Here is a 7,164-nt window from a genome sequence, read left to right as displayed (position 1 = left end):
GATGACCACTGGACTACAGTTTATGGGATCAGTGCCTTTATGTTGTTTTTAAACATTTGTTGTTGAAATGTCAGAACATGTCATATGTAACATGTTTTAATAAACAAAATAAGTTTTGAAAATGCTTTTTGTTACATGACATTAGACCCTCTGGTTTAAATAAAGTACTTTAGTGATTTAGTGAGTGAAGTCTGGTTTCCTGGAATGTTGCTGGGCAAAATGTGCCAACTGTAGAGGGTAATTTTGATAATTTTTTATATCCATACGTTCTCAGCTGTACAAAACTACAGCTGCAGGAAAAGGTCATTCCAAACTTGTTTAGGATTCATCTACATTTCTGCATCAATTACTCATAAAAGGTGCTCTCCTGTGTTGTGCAAGTCATAAAGTAGGTAAAGAAAATACACACGCCAGTACAAACACAGTTTTATTCAATATTTTATTGGTTTTGTTTCCTCTCTTGTCTCATACACCATCACAGAGAAGGTCAAAGTGCTTTCAGGATGACAGACGTGGTCGTTGATCTGTAGGGACACAAAACAATGTACTGACCGTTAAATTACCATCGACTGGAATCAAGGCACAATACACATGTGTTACAAGTCTGCAGGATCCATTCCCAGACACCCACCATAGATTGTTGTGGTGACTCAGTCATTTCATCTTCTGTGAGGTATCAAGGTGCTTAGGCCCAAATCTGATCTGGTTGCTTCTTCCAGTAGGTTAGACTTGTTCATTGATGGGACTTTCTATAAGACAATTACCCAGAACACACACACCCATATCAATCATTGATGTTTAAATTATGTTAAACTCCTAACTGCCTAAACCACTTTCTCCAGCACTCACCTTTCTGACCTGGCGTGGTATGTACATGGTGCTGAGGAATGGAGGTGATCTGAACCTCAGCTAAAAACCTCTGGATGTGTTCTTGTAGCAGACCTGTGCTGTGGTGGTGAAAACATAATGTGAGATTGATTTCCATCATGTGTTAAGGGGATGTTAAGCTAATAATTATCTGAGGGGGGAAACAGATGAAAAGCAGCTTGAAAAACTTCAGTATTATTCAGTCGACTGACTCGTCAAGCTGATCCACAAAATTTTGCTGATCTCCAAATCACTCCTGTTGTGTTTTCTGGTGTTCATGCTCTCAGATTACTTTTACATTACATGAAAGCAAACAGTGGACGGTTTTGTTCATACACATTTAGTCATTGCTTAGTCTCTGATATGCTCACCCATGATCTGTCTGCTACAAACCCATACAGGTGCCTGTAGAGTAAAGAAAAGGAAAAAAAAAAACAGTTTGACATGAGAAATTGTTGTTATAACTATAAAAATGTATGATTTTATTTGGTTAAAAGTTCTTTACACACCAATTACTAACCTAGTGTCTTTGATGTTATAAAGACACAAATGCACATGAGGTAGTAAAGTTACATATAATCACAACCCCCTTCCCCTAACCACCACCACCACAAGTCCAACAAAATCAAAGAGAAAATGCACTTCATAAAAGACCTCACATTGTTCGTTCTAAATGCTAAGATCAACGTTTAAGTTAAGTGAGTCTATGATCGTTTAAAAGCAACGCATAATATAAACAAGAGTACGTGAGTTTAAACACGTTGCACCCTCACTTTATAATGCAGCATCAACACTCTGTTAGTACATTCTTTGTAGGGGTAATTAGCTCAAATGGTAGCGCGCTCGCTTAGCATGCGAGAGGTAGTGGGATTGATGCCCACATTTTCCAGTGCAGATGCATTATGATTATTTAATGGTAACACGTAATATGAAACTCGTTGCGGCATTGCTTAACGAAACGCAGCATCAAAAATTAGATCAGGATTTAAGTGAGTCTTTAAAGCATCATAAAATATGTGGGTATTAATATCTAAAACTCAGCACATTATTAGGCTACACATAAATATAGATTTAAACGGTCCTCTATTTACTACAGTCTGTTTGTTCAACTCTGTCTGTTCAACTCCACCCCTAGTTGAACAGCTGGGCGTTAACCCGTACAAATTTTTCATCATTCTAAATAAACCATGTAGTATGGGACATTACCGCTTACCTAATGCAGAAACAACTCGCCCGAACAGGGACTTGAACCCTGGACCCTCAGATTAAAAGTCTGATGCTCTACAAGAATGTGACATAAATTACAAACTTTAACATACGTTGTTCAATTAATATAAAAAGGTTTTTTGCCAAAAGTATTTACTCATCTGCCTTCACACGCATGTGAACTTGAGTGACTCCCATTCTTAATCCAAAGGGTTTAATATGATGTCGGCCCACCCTTTGCAGCTATAACAGCTATAACTCTTCTGAGAAAGCGTTCCACAAAAACCGGGTTTGAGTTCTTAGGAAATAATCCAGTAAGTTAAAAACCCAGCAAGAAGGCTGTACCTAATACACTCATACCAGAGAAAACACACCCTAACATGCTAGTGCTGTTACAATGCTAAGAATGGTTCAACCAAAAACATTATTTGATCAGTTGGAGATCTCATATGGGGCTCCCTTTCGATTGATATGTGGTTTACAGCCTAGTGACAAAGTGTACAGTGCAGCAAATGGGTTAGAGTCAGTACATTTACCATACATAATAATGTGTAAATATTCAGGAGTTCGTACAAATATTAGTTTGTGTGGGGCGGGAGTGGCGTCAACAGTGTCCAAGTTAGACAGGATGGTTTAGCAGTCTAAGGCAGGGCTCTAGACTAACGTTTTGCACTGGTTGCACTGGTGCACCTAACTTTTTTTCTTAGGTGCACCAGCACAAAAGTTAGGTGCACCCAAATTTTCGACCGCATCGCATTTAACACCGCAGTTTTACAGGTTCACTTTTTTTTTTTTTTTTTAAATCACTGTCCATACAGGCAATATTGACTTGGAAATAACTAACAATCTGGTCAACATGGCCTCGTCTGATGATCTGTTTGCTGCTGCCTGACAATGAAGGGCAGTGGGGAGAGGGGACACTTGGGCAGTGCATTTATCGCGGCATGTAATGTGTTTTATAGATGCATTGGGCTTTTTCAGCCTTTCAATTCGAAATGTATTAGAACCAGTCACAAATATACTATTGCCGGCCACTGTCTTCTTTACAGTTAATTATAGTATTACAGACTAATTATAGCACACTTATAAAAATTATAAAAATAATAGAGTAAATGTGTATGTATGTATGTATATCTATTTATATGTGTGTGTATATTTAAAATTATATGTATATGTTTGTGTGTGTGTTAGAGTGTAATCTTAAATGCAGTGCATTATATTATCGGCTTTACTGAATCTTTTACACAGATTCCCAAAATCGCTTGCGGTGCACTCACTGTGTATTTTGACTACATGTATTGTAATATATTTTGGTCTTTTAGTTATTTTTATATTTTACTTAACGAAAATATTGTCGTGTTTTTACTTTCACTATCGCGGCACTTTACCGCTAGCATTAGCCCCTTGCTACTGTAGAGGGTCGGCTCACCTAGCCGCTGTCCGGTGGGGATGCTGCGGGTCTTTTGTTGTGCGGTGGTGGAGGTGTGGGAATAAAGGCACACGGCAGGGTAGAGTCACTTTAACTGTTTAGTCAGGACTTAAGTGAGCGTTACAACACTTTACACCGCCGAGCTCCAGAACCCGAACTTCCATTCTGGGGACATCCGGCGAGTCTCATATACAAAACTAAACTTACGGCAGAACGTCCGAACGCACGTGTATAAACCTGGTGCTGCATTCTGATTGGCTGAGCTGAATGTTGCTTACATATCGCCGCTAGAATATTGTCCCGCCCTTCACTATCTCTGATTGGTTTAGACCATGTTATTGGCCTAATGTGTGTCTGTTGTTTTTTTTTTCCCTCGGACGCCTGGTCGCACCGGTGCGACCTGAGATTTTTTTTAGTCGCACCATTGAGAAATTAGGTCGCATGTGCGACCAAATTGGTCGCACTCTAGAGCCCTGTAAGGCACAGTATGCAGTCTTCCCTGTAGGGATGGGTTCAAATCCCACTTCTGATAGCTCATGCTTTATACAAATTTACATCTTTAACCCTCTACCATACATAATAATGTGAAAAGATTTAGCAGTTTGTACAAATCTTAGTTGGTGTGAGGCGAAAGTGGTATCAATGTCACCCCAGCTAATCAGGATGGCAACTGAAGATTGTATTCTTCAGTTGAGTTCTTCATTGTTCAGTCCAGTCTGTGATAAAGTCTGTTGTACGTTCTGGACATTTTTGGTGCAAACACGCCAGGTCTCTGTCACATCTAGTAGGAGCAGCATTGTTGGCACTGCAGTCTCGACTTGCAGTCTTTAACCTCAAGAGGGTGAACAGGTTTCCGTCAGAGCCTCCTCGGGTTAAAACAACAGAAGATGTTGTTACAATGTGAAATCATTAAGAATAAAATATCAGAGAGTTTTACAGGATTAGACTCCACCACCCCTAACTATTACAGCATAACTAGGTTTGCTTGTTTAGTTTAGAAAAGACCAATCATAAGCCTGAGTAAATAAACATGTTTTCAATCTAGACTTGAACATAGAGACTGTGTCCGAGTTCTGACAGCAGATCTCCCTAAGTTTGAAGCAGATCTGTGATGGAAATGTTGTGTTTCCATAAACAATAAAAGTTATCAGGAGCAATTTCTTGGAAAGACTCCAAAAGGGGTTACCAAAAGTACAGTTGTTTTACATTAGGGGTGCCCAATACGTCGATCACGATCTACCAGTCGATCTCACAGTGCATGCTGGTACATCGCCCCTCATTTTTTCCCTAAGTAAAAACTGTCATTACCTCAACATGTCATTACCAACACATAACTTGTTGTGATGGTAAAAACACTTAGTGATGGTAATAACAGGTTATTAGTTTCACCATCACTATCTTATTAACTGTTTAATAATTAAAGCTAATTAAAGCTAAATAAGCATAATGATTTTATTATACAAGAAAACATTAATTTTGCACATAAATATAGATTTAAACTGTCCTCTATTTACTACAGTCTGTTTGAAACAACTAGTTGGTGTGGAGAACATGTTACACATACAGTGTGCTATTATTTCAAGCTTATCAAGTACATGCTATTTCACTTAATAATATCTCACAAAGTACAAATACTTCAACTTTCTAATTAAACCATGTTGTACGGGACATTACCGCTCACCTAATGCAGTAATAAACAACTCGCCCAAATAGGAACTTGAACCCTGGACCCTCAGATTAAAAGTCTGATGCTCTACCGACTGAGCTACCCGGGCTCTGCAAATAGCTTTAACCCTCACAAGGATGTGACTTGAATTACAAACTTTAACATACGTTGTCCTGTAGAACAGTTCCAGCAAGAACACCAAAAAACCCTAAAGAAACACTTCTTAGTACTACATACATTAGTTGTATTCCACACAGGTCAGCATGCGACATCGTTTTACTTTCTATCTGTATTCATATTATGCCATCTATATTACGGTGGCCTGCTGAGTTAAAACACAATAACACAAGAGACACAAATTCTTTAAGGTGGAACGCAATTACATTAAGGGAGAACACAACGAAATTAAGGAAACACAAATACACACTACACTACATCTAGTGGTCGACTGAATAGCCTACAACCAGCACAAACAGGGTTTGAGTTATTAACAAATAATCCAGTCCACCCAAAATTAGAGATGGGACGATCGGGGTTTTTGGCATCGATTCCGATCTCCGATCTCCTTTCAGGGACATCGACCGATAGCCGATTGCGATGGGGGGGGGGGGTTTAGCAGTAAATAAAATAATAAACTTAAAAAGAGCCTCACAGTAAACCGGAGCAGCGCGCGCGCGTGTGTGTGCGCCTTTAGAAGAGACGCGTTGTTCACTGTATCGCTATAAGTGATTCATTGATTCACGAGTCATTTTTCGCGACGCGTAAGTTTCTCTTCTCAGTTATCTCTCCGTGTTTACTGTTATTAATTAAATGTCGTGGTTTTAAATAAACACCAACTACTAAAGAACATTCTGTGTGACTCTCTTACATTAAAAAGCTTCATTAAAAAGCTTAATTAAACTGTTATTACCACAGATCTGTAACCGACCGTCAGACTCGTTCCGTCTGTGGAGCTAAAAGTTCAGCAGATGATCCTGAACTAACGAATTTGGTAATGAATAAACTTTTGCCTCTGATTGGCTCTGTAACGTTTTCTGTTCTCATCTACATCACAAGTAAGAACTGCTTCCGATTTACCAAAGTGAACCAGGAGTTTATATAACGTGCTGATAGAATCGACTCAGATGTGACCGGGTTGAATTATCTTTTTAAAGTAAATATTACAATCAGCAAAATTACATCGTATGTATGATGCACAACGTTAATGATGTTATTTTAGGTCATGAAGAGCTTTCACTGTGGTTTCTGTACGATGGTGATGATGAATGGTGATGTGATGGTTGGCGTCGTAGCTCAAAGTCTGGATCAATCCACTGAGCTGTTAACTTAACGTGATCTTTATATATCACACGATCGGATCGGCTACTTTTAGGAGATATCGCCGATCGCCGATAGCATATTTTGATAAAAAATTGGTCAGTTGGAGTGCTCATATGGGGCTCCCTTTCTATTGATATATGATGTGGTGTCAACGGTACCCATGGGCGGATCTACCGGGGTGGCATAGGGTGGCACATGCCACCTGCGGCACCTGCGGCACCCCTGCTGCCACAGTCTGTTTAAAACAACTAGTTGGTGTAGAGAACATGTTACACATGCAGTGCGCAATTATTTCAAGCTTATCAAGTACATGCAATTTTACATAGAAATATCTCACAAAGTACAAATTCTTCATCATTCTAAACTAAGCATGTAGTACGGGACATTACCGCTTACCTAATGCAGTAAGAAGCAACTCGCCCGAACAGGGACTTGAACCCTGGACCCTCAGATTAAAAGTCTGATGCTCGACCGATTGAGATATCTGGGCTCCTACCGTCTCTTTGACTTTCATTTAAAAACCAGTCTGAAGAAGAAAGTTCATCACCAACTCATGATGTTTACCAGTTTGGTGTAGATTGTGCTCCATCACAAGTGTGGCGATTTGACTTCTATTGGAAAATGCAGGTAGAAATTGCATACATAGTTGCTTGTTTCAATCTACCCCTTAACCAGT

General features: G+C 39.4%; 1 long non-coding RNA gene across 2 annotated transcripts; it reads right to left on the bottom strand.

The window, feature by feature from the left end:
- Window positions 1-422: 422 nt before the first annotated feature.
- LOC134321749 (uncharacterized) lies at window positions 423-1,379 on the bottom strand. 2 transcript variants are annotated; one of them, XR_010013897.1, is made up of 4 exons: window positions 1,239-1,379; window positions 850-947; window positions 632-749; window positions 423-524 (listed from the first exon to the last, which is right to left on the bottom strand). It is a non-coding gene; the product is annotated as an uncharacterized LOC134321749 (long non-coding RNA). The 2 variants fall into 2 exon arrangements; XR_010013896.1 differs by lacking the exon at window positions 1,239-1,379 and having other exon boundaries at window positions 850-1,202.
- Between the last annotated feature and the right edge of the window lie 5,785 nt (window positions 1,380-7,164).

The sequence above is a fragment of the Trichomycterus rosablanca genome, chromosome 10 (genome assembly GCF_030014385.1).
Source record: "Trichomycterus rosablanca isolate fTriRos1 chromosome 10, fTriRos1.hap1, whole genome shotgun sequence".
In the NCBI taxonomy this organism is placed as follows: domain Eukaryota; kingdom Metazoa; phylum Chordata; class Actinopteri; order Siluriformes; family Trichomycteridae; genus Trichomycterus; species Trichomycterus rosablanca.
The sequence above is the reverse complement of the archived record's forward strand: the minus strand, read 5'-3'. Positions and strand labels throughout refer to the sequence as shown.